At 42.2% G+C, this 16,898-nt stretch overlaps 1 protein-coding gene across 2 annotated transcripts in view; it reads right to left on the bottom strand.

Annotated features, from left to right (window-relative positions):
• dhrs7cb (dehydrogenase/reductase (SDR family) member 7Cb) overlaps positions 1–16,385 on the bottom strand; it is a 70,002-nt gene extending 53,617 nt beyond the window's left edge. Inside the window, exon 1 of one of the 2 annotated variants that reach the window (XM_078570755.1) lies at positions 16,268–16,385. The gene's annotated coding sequence lies outside the window, so the exon portion shown is untranslated. Of the gene's footprint in view, positions 1–13,882; positions 14,137–16,267 lie in introns of those variants that run through there. The other variant, XM_078570754.1, reaches the window with a different exon arrangement.
• Between the last annotated feature and the right edge of the window lie 513 nt (positions 16,386–16,898).

The following is a 16,898-nucleotide window of genomic DNA, read 5'->3' on the forward strand; positions in this document are numbered from 1 at the left end:
ATGATGCCACTTGCAAAAACAGTTCCTCTGACATGTCTTCCTTCTTCCTTAACCAAGGTTTTCCACCCATGGTGGTTGACAGGGCCCTCAACCGTGTCTGGCCCATCTCCCGCGCATCTGCCCTCACACCTTCCTCTCCCTCCCAGAACCATGATAGGGTCCCCCTCGTCCTCACTTATCACCCCACCAGCCTCCGCATTCAAACGATCATCCTCCGCCATTTCCGCCAACTCCAGCATGATGCCACAACCAAACACATCTTCCCTTCACCCCACTGGTGGCATTCCACAGGGACCGTTCCCTCTGGGACACCCTGGTCCACTCCTCCATCACCCCCTACACCTCAACCCCCTCCCACGGCATCTTCCCATGCAACTGCACAAGGTGCAACACCTGCCCCTTTACTTCCCCTCTCCTCACCGTCCAAGGGCCCAAACACTCCTTTCGAGTGAAGCTGCATTTCAATTGCACTTCCCTCAATTTAGTCTACTGCATTCGTTGCTCCCAATGCGGTTTCCTCTACATTGGAGAGAACAAACGCAGACTGGGTGACCGCTTTGTAGAACACCTTCGGTCTGTCCACAAGCATGACCCAGACCTCCCTGTCACTTGCCATTTCAAAACTCCACCCTGCTCTCATGCCTACATGTCCGTCCTTGGCCTGCTGCAATGTTCTAGCTCAACGCAATGCTCAACGCAAACTGGAGGAACAGCACTTCATCTTCCGACTAGGCACTTTACAGCCTTCCAGACTGAATATTGAGTTCAACGACTTTAGATCATGAACTCTTTCCTCCATCCCCACCCCTTTTTTCCAATAATTTATATAGATTTTTCTTTTCCCACCTATTTCCATTATTTTTAAATGTATTTCCATCCATTGTTTTATCTCTACCTTTTAGCCTATTTCGATCCCTTCCCCCCACCCCACCTCCACTAGGGCTATCTGCACCTTGCTCATCCTGCTTTCTACCCTTAATGTCACCTATTAGCATATTTCTTAGCTAATATCACCACCGTCAACGCCTCTTTGTCCTTTTGCCTATGACATCTTTTGGCAATCTCCACCTATCACTGGCCCTCTATCCAGCTCTACTTGTCCCCCCCCCCCCCCCCCCCCCCCCAACCCCCGCGCCCCCTTAAACCAGCTTATATTTCACCTCTCTTCTATTTTTCCTTAGTTCTGTTGAAGAGTCATACGGACTCGAAACGTTAATTGTATTCCTCTCCGCAGATGCTGTCAGACCTGCTGAGTTTTTCCAGGTATTTTTATTTTTATTTTTATTTTTGTTTTTGTTTTGGATTTCCAGCATCCGCTGTTTTTTGCTTTTATCAAAACCATGGAACTTGTTAACTCTCAGTTTCCCCGTCCTCTCTTCCCCGTCCTTTCACCCTACGTTGTCTCCAGAGGCTGTTGAAGAATCCTGTATAAGGTCTGGTGCCTGGTCCTATCCCACTCACCAGTGACAAATTTTGAAAAGAGTTCTTAAATACACATTGGGTCCCCTAATTTACACAATCAAGGTACCTAAAGCCTTAATGTAGTGCATACTGCATCCATTAAGGATGCCTAAAAATGGGCCCCACAAATTTAGCATTGCCTGTGCCAGTTAGGTTTCTTTTTGTTCATTCTTTCATGGGATGTGGACATCACTGGCAGGGCCACCATTTGTTGCCCATCCCCTAATTTGCCGTTGAACTGAGTGGCTTGCTAGGCCATTGCAGAAGGCTTCCCTTTTCAGGGGACCAGATAGGTTTTTACAACAATCAGTGATGGTTTCATGGTCATTATTATTGAGACTGGCTTTCAATTACAGATTTTTATTTTTAATGAATTGAATTTAAATTCCACCAGCTGCCATGATAGGATTTGAAGAGGATTAGTCTGGGCTGTTGGGTTACTAGTCTAGTGGCATTACCACTACTCCATCATCTCCTACTAGGTGTAGGTGTAGGCATTCCCACTGTTAAATTGATAAGCTTTAAGTTTTGCTTCACTCACTACTACATCCTGATTTATTTTGTCTTCTCTCATGCTTTTTCATCTTTAATGATATCCTGAACTACAAGCTTTGCCCCTTAGTTTCTCAGCTTAAAAAAAATAACATGTCAGCCAAGGCGGCCTGTGAATTGCGAGTGACTTTTAACCTTATTCTCCGGATCAAGAAAACATTTCTTCACACAGTTCGTCCTGAGGAAGGAAGGAAGGGAGGGAGGAACGAACATTCACACAAACTTGGTCTATTCAATCTGTAGGTTCTGACAGGGGAATTATAATTTCATAATGAAACAACAGAATTACACATTCATAGATGCTTACTTGATGCCACACTTCACTCAGGTTCCAACATGAGAATAGTCACTGCAGGGCAAGAAAATGTAGGGACAAAAAATTATGCGGTCCTGTTTCAGGAAAAGGCCACCCAGCAGAAAAACAATTGGATTTTAAAATCAGGGCTCACTTTCAGGATTCACTTTGTTAATAAGCACTGAACATCTGAATTTATGTCCAGGCTCTCGTGTCAGGGCTTGGGGTTTCAACGCTATTAGAATAAAAGTCAACAACAACTTGATTTTAATAGCAAGAATCAGATAAAATTTGACACTGAACTAAGGAAGACAGGTGACCACAAGCTTGATTGGAGAAGTTGGTTTTAAAGCGGAGAGAGAGGTGGTGAAGTGCAGAGGTTTGTGGACAAAATTCCAGAACACAGACACTGAATGTACAGTCACTGATGACAGGGTGAAGGCAGTGGGGATGCACAAGAGGTCAGAGTTAGAGGAACGTGAGTTCTTGGAGAGTTGTAGGACTGGAGAATATTACAGAGACAGGAATGGGCAGGGCCATGGAAGGATTTGAACATGAGAATTTTAAAGTCAAGGCTTTGGTGAACTGGCAGCCAAAGTAGGAAAGCAAACAAAGGGATGATGAGACTTGGTATGAGCTTTGGATGCACTCAAGTTTATAGAGGGTGGAAGATGGGGGACCGGCCAAGATAACATTGGAGCAGTTTCATCAGCAGATGGTCAAGGCAAGGGAGATATTATGGAGGTGGACTTGGTTTTAATGAGCCTTCCACATAATCCATCTTCTTAGTCAGTCCCTCAGCATCGAGCGTGACTTGTTTCCACTCCAGTTTGGTGGGTTCTGAGGTGGTTGATCTGCAGACCCTGCCACATGTGGGACAGGTAGTGCTTGAAGGGTGGAGGTTTTTTGAGCTCTCTCTGGTGCCTCAACTTTGCCTCTGCATATTCCCGATGAAGTTTCTCCATATGTACCTTCCTGAATAAGCCTTTTCCATTTTGGTCGGTCATAAGCCAGAGACGCCCATGAGTCAGTGGGAACCATAGAACCATAGAACACTACAGCACAGAAAACAGGCCATTCGGCCCTTCTAGTCTGTGCCGAAATATTATTCCGCTAGTCCCATTGACCTGCACCCAGTCCATAACCCTCCAGACCTCTCCCATCCATGTATCTATCTAATTTATTCTTAAAACTTAAGAGTGAGCCCGCATTTACCACGTCAGATGGTAGATCGTTCCACACTCTCAGCACTCTCTGAGTGAATAAGTTCCTCCTAAACCTTTCCCCTTTCACCCTAAAGCCATGTCCTCTCGTGTTTATTTCTCCTAATCTAAGTGGAAAGAGCCTACTCGCATTTACTCTGTCTATACCCCTCACAATTTTGTAAACTTCTATCAAATCTCCCCTCATTCTTCTACGCTCCAAGGAATAAAGTCCTAACCTGTTTAATCTTTCCCTATAACTCAACTCCTTAAGACCCAGCAACATCCTAGTAAATCTTCTCTGCACTCTCTTAATCTTACTGATATCCTGCCTGTAGTTAGGCGACCAGAACTGCACACAATACTCCAAAGTTGGCCTCACCAATGTCTTATACAACCTCACCATAACATCCCAACTCCTATACTCAATGCTTTGATTTATGAAGACCAGTATGCCAAAAGCTTTCTTTACAACCTTGTCGACCTGTGACGCCACTTTCAGGGAATTATGTATCTGAACTCCCAGATCCCTTTGTTTCTCCGCACTCCTCAGTGCCCTACCATTTACTGTGTATGTCCTCCCTTGGTTTGACCTTCCAAAATGTAACACCTCACACTTTTCCGCATTAAATTCCATCTGCCATTTTCTGGCCCATTTTTCCAGTTGGTCCAGATCTCTCTACAAGCTTTGAAAGCCTTCCTCACTGTCCACAATGCCTCCAATCTTAGTGTCATCAGCAAACTTGCTGATCCAATTCACCACTATATCATCCAAATCATTGATATAGATGTTTGATCTCCTCAGGGATGCTTTGAGGACATCCCTAAAGTGTTTCTACTGTCCTACTGGGAGTCTCCTGCCACGACCAAGTTCCAAGTAGAACAGTTGCTTTGGTAGTCTCGTGTCAGTGTTATGATCCTGGACCAGACCCCCAAGTTATTGGTACAACCCAGTTAGAGACCAGTAACTTCTTGTTAAAAGTAGACAACATTTGCAATTCAAGACACTTGCTAAGAGAAGAAAGCCACAGGTTTTGAACAAACAAAATAAACTTTACCATACAAGGTCAGAAAGGTAAAAATAAACTTACAGTCTCTATGTTATACTCTAACATTCAGGGTTAATATAGGATATACATGAATTAACAGGCAAACTGTGGTCAGACACACCACACTGCAAACTAAATATCAAGCATGACCAAGACAGACCCCATGTATTTCACAGCAACCCATCCAAACATCAGTAAACACAATGGATCAACCAATGTCATTGGAACTTTGTCTCTCTCACGAGGGATTCCAGTCTTCATCTTTGAAGATCTCACCTCAGAATTCTCTCTAAAAGTCAATCCAATTCAAACGGCCTCAATGTTGGCCTACCTCACAGGTTTTAATCTCATCTCTGAGTCTCCATTCCCCTGGATTCCAAATCTGCGTTCCAGCACCAACTTACAAACACAACTTCAGCTCTTCAGCCACACTGAACATAATACTACTGCTCCAAAGGGATACCTTCTCCCCAACGGGCTCCAGCATGGAGTCAGCAACCTTCTAATTCCTTCCAAAATCTTCAGAGATTCTCCTGAGCCTCCATTCTTAAAGTCTGCCAACTGTAGCCCTTTTTCTGCTTGGAGCCTCTTTCTCTGCTCCTCTCTCTTTCCTTTCAACTGGGACCTCTTCCTGTCCCCTTATCCTGTCCCCTGTCTGGGGCTCTTCTCTGGATATGGTGCCCATTCTCGGGCCACATGATTTGGTTTTCACACGCTTTTCCTTTTATGCAGCCTCACTGGGCCCAACCTCGGTCCAAAGAGCTACAGAATGTTGGATTGCACATGTGCTACCTGCTCCCAGTCCACGTATGTGCAAAACTCCTGAGGCATTCTGAGAGTTGTGGTTCCCAACCATTGAGGTAAGTCTGGATCTCATAACACCTTTCCCTTGGGATAAAGAAAGCTTCACCATAGTGAAGGTTTCTTTACAATGGGTTTACAATTTCTTTACATGAAATACATAAAACTACTAACAAATAACTTATTACATACTGTACAGATAAACTTTTCATTTTGATCCACAATTACACCTTGTATTATAAAGTTATAAAGGCTTAAGAAAACCAAAAGCCAGTACATGTAACAAGTAGAATTAGCAGGATTTAATCATCATGGAACTATCACAACTCAGAACCTGCCTTTTCTCCTATACCGGTTCTTTAACTCTGGACAGAATATTAACAATTACATGTTTTTTCCATAAACTTTTCAAGGTCAACTAAAAGCCGTGAAGATACATTAAAGTTTTCTTTAGAAACATCTTAACCAGCTTGTAGTTCTGTTTTGTACCATGGGTTTTCAACTTTTCTGGTGCAACTACAAACCAATACACTTATGTTTTTCCCCCCTTCACACATAGATGCATATGGGCTACACTATATGATACAAATAACGTTCACCTGGATTTCTCAACTTCAATACAGAAGAACATGGGGTTTTTCTTACTTTTCTCCCCTGTTGATGGAAACATGTTTACAATGGGTCCTTTAAGTTTGCTACGGAAAGCGTGTATGTCTGATTTACAACCAGCTTCAAAATTATCTCGTTCACTCACTTCCTCCATAACCGATTTTGTTGTTTCATTGTTTTGATTAACACCAGGTGAATAAACCTGCACCAAGTGAGTTTTCCTCCTTTTACTCAAGTCATTTTCTAGCTTATCCAAGACATGTGCCACAGCCTTCTGCACACGTTCATATTCTTCTCGCTGATGATTGTTATTACACAACAGATGATGTGTGCCAGGTGGACCGAATCCACGAGGGAAACATGGTCGCACTATCACAATCGCAATTTGTATTTATTTTGAAATGTGTGCACTGAATTCAGAAGTAATAAGTCCACCAAGATTTCTAGAGATTTTTTAAAAATAAAATTAAAATATTTATTAACAAAATTAAAAGATGTCAAGCACATACATAAGACTACAATTACTACTATAATAATTCCTAAAATTCCTAATTAACCTAACTCCCAGTTACAGCCTCTTTAAGGCAACGATCCAAAAATTGATTTGAGATTTTAAACAGATCCAGTAAATTAACATGATACCCTGGACGGTAGAATTCCAAATGCTTTCTCCAGCTTCAGTTTCGGTAGATAACTGGCTTATGCACAAATGCTGGAGGCTTCATTAAGGCTTCTGTGTGAAATCTCACAGAGCTTTTCCTGACACATAGCCTCTTCTCCTTTATATATGTTTCTCTCTTTTTAACATGTAAATTCTATTGTTTCATATGTCTTTGAAACTATCTTCCTCACAATATAAAAACTTTCAAGTTGCTACTATTTATTGTCAGTAACCTTTGGGAAAAATAAACACATTCCTTAGCCTTGCTTATCTGGCTAGTTGTAAACAGATTAAAATCCCTTTGAAATCCAAATCTCCCTTCATCTATCTAAAAATGCAAATTCTCTTCACACCTTACATGCTAAACCAGCATCCATGTTTTCTCATTAGTATGTCAAGCACTTAGCTTCTTTTGATGAGTTAAAGCTTGCAGTCTACTTGACTCCAAATATAATTAACGCACACACAGACAGACCCAATTACTTACCCTCATAAACCTACTTCAAAATAAACCAGAAAAATATTATGAAAATGATTATACTTTCATGACAATGCTTGAAAAATGAAAGCTTCATCTCCACTTCTTTCAATGTTTCATCCAAATATTTGTTTACTCTTACTTTCCAATTCTGTCCCAAGCTTATTGATCTTTTCATTCAACTCAGCAATTGCTCTGGTGAGTTCAGTTGTCTTTGTTTCAGTCATCTGTGGAACCTGTATACAAGCTTAACAACTTCACATGAACATTTCGTTCATTTTTGAATCTTTCTTCCATGGTTACTGACTGCTCCTTAGACTTTTGGACTCTGGATCTGCTCTTCCATACCATACATCTCATCTTTCTTGTTCTCCAGATTGTACTGGAGTTCAAGAATTCCCTTGCTCTTTTCACAATGAAGTTCCAATAGTTCAGAAGTTTTTAATTTTGCATTCAACCAACCGTTCTGATTCATCAGCAATCCCTTTTCCTGTTCAAGACATTTTTCATGATACTTAATAGAAACTTATGATTGAAGTTCATCCAGTTTTAACTGAAGATCTATCTTCATTGAATTTGCTTTTACAAGTTTACCATTCAGATTTTTTAAGTCCTCATTCAAATGTGCTACTTCCTATGACCAATACTCCAATGTTCTCACCAATTCTCATTTTTCATTAGCAAACTCATTTTACGTATGTGAAAGATAGTTCTCTACACTGATCAGCCTTTCCTTCAGTTGCTCATTATCAGCAATAAGCTTTTCATGTTTGGCCACAGTAATTTTGAGGAGTTTTGTAAGATCAGCATGATCAAGCAACTGCTGCGATACAGTTGTTGCCATGTTACTGTCTACGCTGGCCAAATCATTATATAATATAAAATCTACCCCTTCAATAGGTAAACTAGCAACAATTGCCATAGTAATAATTCTATTTACTAAGTCACTTTGTACATTGATTTTACACAATGGAAGGGGTTCATAAATCCCATGAACATCCCCTATTAATACTTTTTCTTCCATCATACCATCTGGAAAACAAATAGTATCATTAGCCACCATCAATTACTGAACTGCCCCAGTTCCTCTCAAAACATTCATTTGTTTACTTGTTTTCTTGGAGGAGCAAGGGAATACTCCTTCCGTAGAGACAAAACCTCTATAACCTCTAGTAACCTAACTCACTTCAGCAATAATCAAGGAAGAATCCCCTTGACTATCCTGAACTACATTCCCCATTCTAGTAGATTCTGAGGGAAAACAATTCACTTGTATCATTGCTACCATTTTACCACCATTTCTTTTACTGGTACAGCTTTCCCAGAGACTCCTTATAGGCATCTTTATTACTGACACTGATTTACCGTTCAGTTTCCAACAATTTGCTTTTACATGCCCTCTGACAACGAAAACATACTAGTTTCTTTGCATCACATTTCTTCTCTACACTATCATTTTTATTGACTGGAACAGCTTCTTAAACCATATAACCTCAGCTTTTCTTTAGCCATTTCACACAGTCTGATTTCTCTCTCTCTTTGAAACTCTCTGAGTCTCTTTCCCTTTCCTCTTTTTTTTCCCCTTGCAAATTTCTCTCTCTGGAGTTCAAGTTCAAGCTTTCATATTTCCATTTCTTTCACTCTTTCTTTTTCCTCTTTTTCCAATTTGAGCTTTTTTCATTTCTTTATCAAGTTCAAGTTTTTTTCATTCCTTTTTCTATTTCAAGCTGTTTCATCTGCAACTAAATTCCAACCAACTCAACTGGATTGCTATCTGGATTAACTTTTATGCCTTCCAATACCAAATGCTGTGCTATTACCTCAATTATGTCTGCTTTCTTAGCCCCTGCTTTTAACTCTGACTCTAGTTCTTCTGCTAATGCAATTAACCGAGTCTCGGTTAATTGTTGCAAATCACTCAGGGATAAATCTTCCCTCTCCAGAAAAGTTATAGCAATTGACAAAGACATTCTGCTTTTCAATCAGTACAGTAAAACTTACCATGGAAATCATAACCTCAGCAAGTATCAGCACTTGTATCAGTCTGTGGATTCCAAATCCCAGATAAGCCCCCAATTTTTGTTATGATCCTGGACCAGACCTCCAAGTTATTGGTACAATCTGGTTAGGAACCAGTGACTTTTTGTTTAAAGTAGAGAAAGTTTGAGATTCAAGATACTTGCTAAGAAAATAAATCCGCCAAACCCCATGGGTTTTGAACAAACAAAATAAGCTTTACTATACCAGGTCAGAAAGTTTTAAAAAATTATAATATCTATTGTAAATTCTAATATTCAGAGTTAATATGAGGTACATGTGAAATAACAGGCAAACTGGTTGAACACATCACACTGCACACTAAATATCAAATTCAACCAAGACCGATCCCACGAATTTCTCAGCAACCACCCAGACAGCAAGTCAACCAATGTCACTGGAACCCTGTGTCCCAGAGGGATTCCAGTCTTCACCTTCGAAGATCTCACCTTGGAATTCTCTCCAAAAGTTGCTCCAACTTGGATGGCCTCAACAATGGCCCACCTCGCAGGGTTTCAATCTCATCGCCTGAGACCCTGGTCCTCTGGATCCCTGACTGTGCACTCCAGCAAAACTCACAAGCACAACTTCAGCATTTTGGCCCTAAGCAGAATGCTTCTGCTCCAAAGGGATACCTCCGCCCTAACGGCCTGCAGCACAGAGCCACCAACCTTATGCTGCCTGCCTATATCTTCAAGGCTTCTCCTGAGCCCTATTTCTTGAAGTTAACCAACCGCAGCCCTTTATCTGCTTGGAGCCTCTTTCTCTGGTCCCCTGTCTTTCCTTTTAACTGGGATCTCTCCCTGTCCCATGTCAGGGACTCCCTTTGGAACCTCTTCCTATCCCTTGTCTGGACTGGGACTCTTCTCTGAATATGGTGCCCTGATCTCGGTTCACATGCCATGGTTTTCACACTGTTTCTCTTTTTATGCAGTTGCACTGGGCCCATCATCGGCCAAAAGAACTACAAACTGCCTGCTCCCAGTCTGTGCATGTGTGAAACCCCCCGAGGAATGCTGGGGGTTGTACTTCCCAGCCTCCCAACGATGAGTTAAGTCTGGATCTTATAACGTCAGGCATACAAAAAACATCTTCTGCCCTAAAGAGCTGGTTTTGAGTGACTAGCGGCTAAGTCCTGGGCATGTTGGCTTGGAAGAGGACACTGCCATTGGACCACCTTTCTTGCCAATGAATTTGGAGGGTCTTGTGAAGGCACCGCTGGTGCTACTTCTTCAATGCTCAGTGCATAGCCTCTTAGCACACCAGATGCTTCCTGGATTCATTGTCCTGCACTGAATGAATTCAGCAAGAACTAAGGCCACTACATGCCACAATACAGGAAGCCAACACCCAAACGATGTTTGGGACATCCTGAGATTGGGAAATTCGCCGTGTAAATGCAAGTTCTTTCTTCATTCATTCTAACATCTATTCCAGAAAATAGATATTCATTGCCATTCAGAAATGTCTCAGATTGCTTTACAGTCAGTGAATTATAGCGACATGCAATGACTTCTGTTACGTAGGCAGATTGCAAGATCCCACAAACAGAACTGAGGTGAATGACAACACAACCTATATTTGATAGCGTCGATTGAATGAGGAATGTTGGACACTTGGAGAACTCCCTGGGCTGAATATTACGGGGCGTTGGGGGGAAGTGGTGGGGGGGGGGGGGAGGGGTGGGGGGGTGGTGGGGGAGTGTAGATGGCTCACCCACCACCCCAGAAGCAAAGTCAGTTTGGAGCTGATCCGCTCCACGTTGGCCCGCCCTATAGCCGTAATGCGCTGTGGGCAGGCTTATCAAGGACAGAGTGGGGCTTCTGCCTCTCACTGGGGAGGAAGTCCTGTCTCGAGAGCTGTCGACCAAACCGATTGGCCAGCAGCTCCATCAGTCCTGGCAGTGCCGAGTGCATTAGTGGACATTGGCGAGAGTGCAAGAGGAGGGGGAAGAAGACCCGATGAATCCCCAGAACAGGTAAGTCCGGAGTCTTGGTCAGCGAAGGTTTGGGCAAGGTGGGGGGTTGGGGCGGGAATTGGCAGGGGTGTAGGTTTAAAGCAGCAGGCAGGTAGGAAGAAAGAGTGGGTTCTATCTTAGGGGGGCTGCCCCCATCCCCTGATTGGCAAAGGGCAGTCCCCAAAGATAGAACCCCACATTCTTTCCCACCCTTTGAAGAATTTATTTTAAAATTTGGGCTGCCCACTCCTGCCCGACTGCCCACGCCAAAAATTTTACGGCATGGGCTGCGTAATATCAGGGTCAATTGGCTTGGTACCAAGCCTAATTGACCCTTGATTATCTATTTAAATATGGTGGGCGGGCTGGCGATTTCATCGGCCCATATTATGAGGGTGGGTGGGAAGATGGTGGGGCAGGCACCCGCCCTATTTTACATGCACCCCACCACCCCCCCCAACCCCAAAACACACCCAGCAGGGCCACATAAAATGCAGCCTCCTATTTTTCCTTAAACAGGCATATGGGGATTCAATTTAACATCCTCTGTTAGTGGAGCAATCTCTCAATACTGCATTGACGCGTTAGCATAGATAGTGTGATCAAGTGTTAAACTAGAATGTGGACCCATAACCTCTGACTCAGAGACAAGGGGCAGGATTTTGGGTTTTGGGGCAGAGTCAAAGTCAGAGTCAAATAGGGGTCACAACTCCACACTGTGTGGGAAACAGTTACAGGCAGTGATTTTCCACAAGTTAGCCAATTCGTGGGCAGTGGATGGATTCTCAAAGCTGGCGTGCCCCCAATTCCAAAAGAGCAGCAGCCTGCAGTTCAGGTAAGAGAGAGCGAAAGGGGCCCGTCCTCTTGAGACGCCCTTTCTCCAACTTTTTTAACTTTTGAATTAAAAAATCAACTCAGCAGCCAGAGCACCATTGTGGGAGGGGCCCAGTGCGGCTGCCACTATGATCTAGCAAATTGGGAGGGCCTCGAAGCCTGCCTGAATTATTGAGATCCCTGGTCTGCTGCCAGGAGGCCACCTCCAGGTAGGTGGCCTCATCCATAATGCCTGTGGGGAACTCACAGGCTGAGTGGAAAATTCCAGACAGCCTCTGACAATAGTCCCTAATAGGCCTTTAACTATCCTTAATTGGTTAACCACTGCTTGCGGGTGGGTAGACCTTTGGCCACTGATCCCATCTCTGGGAAAATGATTTTGAGAAGGTGCCAGCAACTGGCACACTGGCTGACGGCATGAATTTTTTGGCATCCACCCGCCTTCATACTCTTCCTCCATGTGCGGGCAAAACTTCAGCCCATGAATGCTACCAGCTGTACCCAATTCCTATTTTTCTCAAAACAAAAGTATCCAAGTTTTTTTAGGGCTCCTATATCCCATGTGGGGTGAAAGTGATACCCAGTAAATTGGCCTCAGATAGACAGAGAGCCAATTGTAAAGCCAGTATTAATAAAGGCATTGTAAAAATTAAACTGCTTGCATCGTCAAACAAACTTTAACACAAGTATTTAATCTCAAACATGCATATGTAACTACTAGTCCAAAAAGATTCCACCTATGGCAGCAATAGCCCACTTCAGTCAAACAACACCACTTCACTGAGGGTTAAATGTGAATTAAATAGGCACAGATTGTAGAGTTATGCTCTATGATACTATTAGAGAGCTTTTTTTGTATTACCAGCTGTTCCCAATTAAAAAAGAATAAGGATTTGTAGTTAAATAGCACATTCAGAATCATCTGAATGTGATGAGTTACTTAGCAGTGTAGTGACTGTGCATGTAGGCAAATAAGGCAGCCATTTTGCATACATCAAGAGTCACAAACAAAATGACTATTTAATCTATTTTAATTTGTGTTCATTGAGAGAGGAAGATTGCCCAAACCATGTCCTTGCCCTTCCTTGAACAATGCCACAGAACCTTTAACATGTATTTTTACTATGTTTAACATCTAGAGGACTGTGCATCAAACCATGCAGAACTCCTTTTACAAAGGAGTCTCAATTTAGAGAACTGAACTTCTGAGTGAGCCTGGAACCCAAAACTTTGCATATTAGAGGCACGAATGATTTAATTAAACTGAAATTTCAGAATGAGTATGAGGAGGCCTGGGCTCCCCTATCAGGTGAATGTCACAGTTCCTGTCACTCTATTCACAGAAGAGCAGGGGACATCTCTCAATATCCCAGCTAATATTTATCCCTCAACTGACATCACTAAAGCAAATTATATAGTTGCTTGTCTTATTGCTATCTGTAGGCACATGCTGTTCACAAGTTAGTTAGCTATTTTCCTTACATTGCAACAGTGATTATACACTTCAAAAGCACTTAATGAACTGAAAAGTGCTTTGGAATTTCCCAGTCGAGATAAGTGCTGTATAAACGCAAGTTCATTTTTTTCTTTATCAGATTTACCTTGTGTGAGACGTGCAACATAAACGTGTACTTCAGCAATGTTTTCAGTATTTTGTTATATGTAACATGCCCCCTCTATTCTGCTTCACTGATTAAAAAAAGTGCCCAGTTGCAATTTCTAAGTATAATACGTACATTTCAAATAATTTAATCCCTCTAACCTCTATAAAATAGTCGATAGATTTTCCCTGAACTGTAAGGAGGTTTCTTTTTTTAGAAAGCAGCAGAACAATTTCTTATGTGTTTTTTTTTATTGAAACTATTTTAGATCAGATCAAATCATTCATACAGACCTAGAAATATAGTCATGTTTTAAAACCACATTGAATTGAAAGATTGACTTACAGTTAAAGCTGACCAAACGTTGAAAGATGATAATGGGGCCCTGCTTTTCCAGAATAAACTAATATTCCCAAGTGAGTCAGCTAGAAACCTTTGTCTGTCCACATTCAAAGCTTCACACTTTCTGGTGAGCTGTGCACCAAAGGAATTCTCAGAAAGTGTTTTAATAGCTAAAAGCTGAGCCAATCATTTCAACGCAGCTGAGTTGAGCCCTTTCCCAAATACCAGCCTTGGTTTCTCTCTCTCTGAATGTCATGTGATCCAGCTGTCATTCTAAGAATATACAAGCCAGAAACAGCTATGTGTTACTTATGAACACGAGCCTTTGTACAGTATATCAGCTGCACAAGTGCTTTGACCCAACAACTAAATACTGCTCAAGGTGGCACCCCCTTTTCCAGGCAGTCTCAAAGTTAGAGCATCACGCAGTACAATAAGATATCTAAAATGATCTGACTCTTCCAATTGGTCAACACAGGCAGTTGAGGTGGAAAAATTCAGGAAAGAGGGAGGACAAGAAATTATAAAATTATTGAATGATACAACACAGAAAAAGGTCATTCGGCCCTTCGTGCCTGCGTTGGTTATTTGGTCGAATTATCCAATTAATCCCACACCGCTACTCTTCCCTGGAGCCCAATTAATCTGTTCCCTTCATATTTTTATCCAGTTCTTCATTGAATGGCACCATTGACTCTGCTTTGACTGCCTTTTCAGCCAATGCATTCCAGATCACACTAACTCATTGTGTAAGAAAAATGTTTCTGCATGTTGTGTCTAGTTTTTTTGCCTGTCACCTTAACTCTGTGTCCTCTGGTTGTCAACCCTTCTACCAGGTGAAGCAGTTTCTTATTTACTCTTTAAAAGCCATTCATGATGTTGAACAACTTTATCAAATCTCCTCCTAACCTTGCTATAAGGAAAACAACGCCAGCTCCTCTGGTCTCTCCATATAACTGAGGCCCCTCATCCATATTTCACCATTCCAGTAAATCCTTTCTGCACCCTCTTCAAGGTCTTCACATCCATCCTCAAGTGTGTGTATCCAGAATTGAACACAATACTCCAGCTGATACTCGTAATAAAAGTGAAAACTTTAATCGTATGTGGTTTCCTTCAGGCTCAGGTGAAGCCAAGAGCTTGTGTCTATCTCGGATGCTGTGCTGGGTTGAGCTGTCCAAAGTTTGTAAATGTTCAGCGTAACTTCCTTGCTTTTCTACTCTGTTCCTCTATTAACAAAGCCAAGATCCCACATGCTTTTTTTAATAGCCTTCTCATCTTGTCCTGCAATCTTAAGGATTTCTGTAACTACAACTCCAAGATTTTCTATTCCTGCACCACCCTTAAAATTATATCATTTAGTTCATAACAACCATCCTCATTCTTCCTACCAAGACATATCATTTCACACCTCTGCGTTAAATTTTATCTGCCACCCATTTAACCAGTCTGTTTATGTCCTCCAGGAGTCTCTTACTATCCTCTTCATTGTTTACTATATTTCTGAATGTTTTCTTCATTTACAAATTTTGACATTTTTCCCTATGTATCCAAGTCCTTAGTGTCCCACATGGACCACGACTTCTGATGTTCTTCTTCCCTATGCAAAGTGATCTGCACCCTTTCAGTAATCCCACTTTCACTCGAAAGGATGTAAAAGAATTTGAAACAAAAACAGAATTACCTGGAAAAACTCAGCAGGTCTGGCAGCATCGGTGGAGAAGAAAAGAGTCGACGTTTCGAGTCCACATGACCTTCAACAGAACTGTTCTGTTGAAGGGTCATGTGGACTCGAAACGTCGACTCTTTTCTTCTCCACCGATGCTGCCAGACCTGCTGAGTTTTTCCAGGTAATTCTGTTTTTGTTTTGGATTTCCAGCATCCGCAGTAGCTTTTTGTTTTTATCTCTGTGTAAAAGAATTTGTCCTGGTGCAAACAACGAGCGGAAGTGAAAATGGACTGAATAAGGATTTATATCAGGTCCACAGTAGGGAGGGAATTGGATGGCTTACTCCAAATTCCTTTTGGTGGGCCACTCTGAATTCCATTGAAATGTCAATGACAAGTAGAATACTGTCAGGTTGCTCTAAATCTCCAAGATTTCAGGGAATCTCAGAGAATGAGGTCATATGAACATATATGGACTGAAAGGAAAATATCAGCTGGACCTTCAAGGCTAAGCACTTCTTCCCACCACTGCATCCCCATACTCTCTATCTCACACCCATCATGCCGTCTCCTGGGAGAAGCAAAAAAAAAATGAGAAAAAACTCAGAGCCAATAAGGGAAAAAGGATTCTAGAAAATTCCTTTCTGATCCCTTTTGGTATTCAAAACCAGTCCAGGAGATCACATGGATCAAGCATACATTAATCATTAAATGACTTACCAGCTATATGAAGTGATCTCTGCCCTAGACATGAACCAGTCCAGCTCCTTCTTGAAGGCAAAGCAGAGTCACATCAAAACACCAGAGACAACAGATTCCGGTATCTTACAATTCTTCTGAAAAAACAAACAAACTGAGTAACATCCAGCCTATTCCTGCTCTTACATAAGAACATAAGAAATAGGAGCACAAGTAGGTGGTGGCGTAGTGGTATTGTCACTGCTGAGTGGATGATCCACCTTTGGCTCCTCCGGAGGCCCCAGCATCATAGATGCCAGTCTTCAGCCAATTCGATTCACTCCACGTGCTATCAAGAAACAGCTGAAGGCACTGGATACTACAAAGGCTATGGGCCCTGACAGTATTCCAGCAATAGTACTGAAGACTTGTGCTCCAGAACACGCCGCACCCGAAGCCAAGCTGTTTCAGTACAGCTAAAACACTGGCATCTACATGGAAATGTGGAAAATTGCCCAGGTAAGTCCTGTAAAGCAGAACAAGTCCAACCTGGCCAATTACCACCCCATAAGAATACTCTCAATCATCAAGAAAGTGATCAAAGGGTTCATCAACAGCGCTGTCAAGCTGCACTTGCTTAGCCACAACCTGCTCACTGACACTCATTTTGGGT

The sequence above is a fragment of the Cetorhinus maximus genome, chromosome 24 (assembly GCF_964194155.1).
Source record: "Cetorhinus maximus chromosome 24, sCetMax3.hap1.1, whole genome shotgun sequence".
Taxonomy (NCBI): domain Eukaryota; kingdom Metazoa; phylum Chordata; class Chondrichthyes; order Lamniformes; family Cetorhinidae; genus Cetorhinus; species Cetorhinus maximus.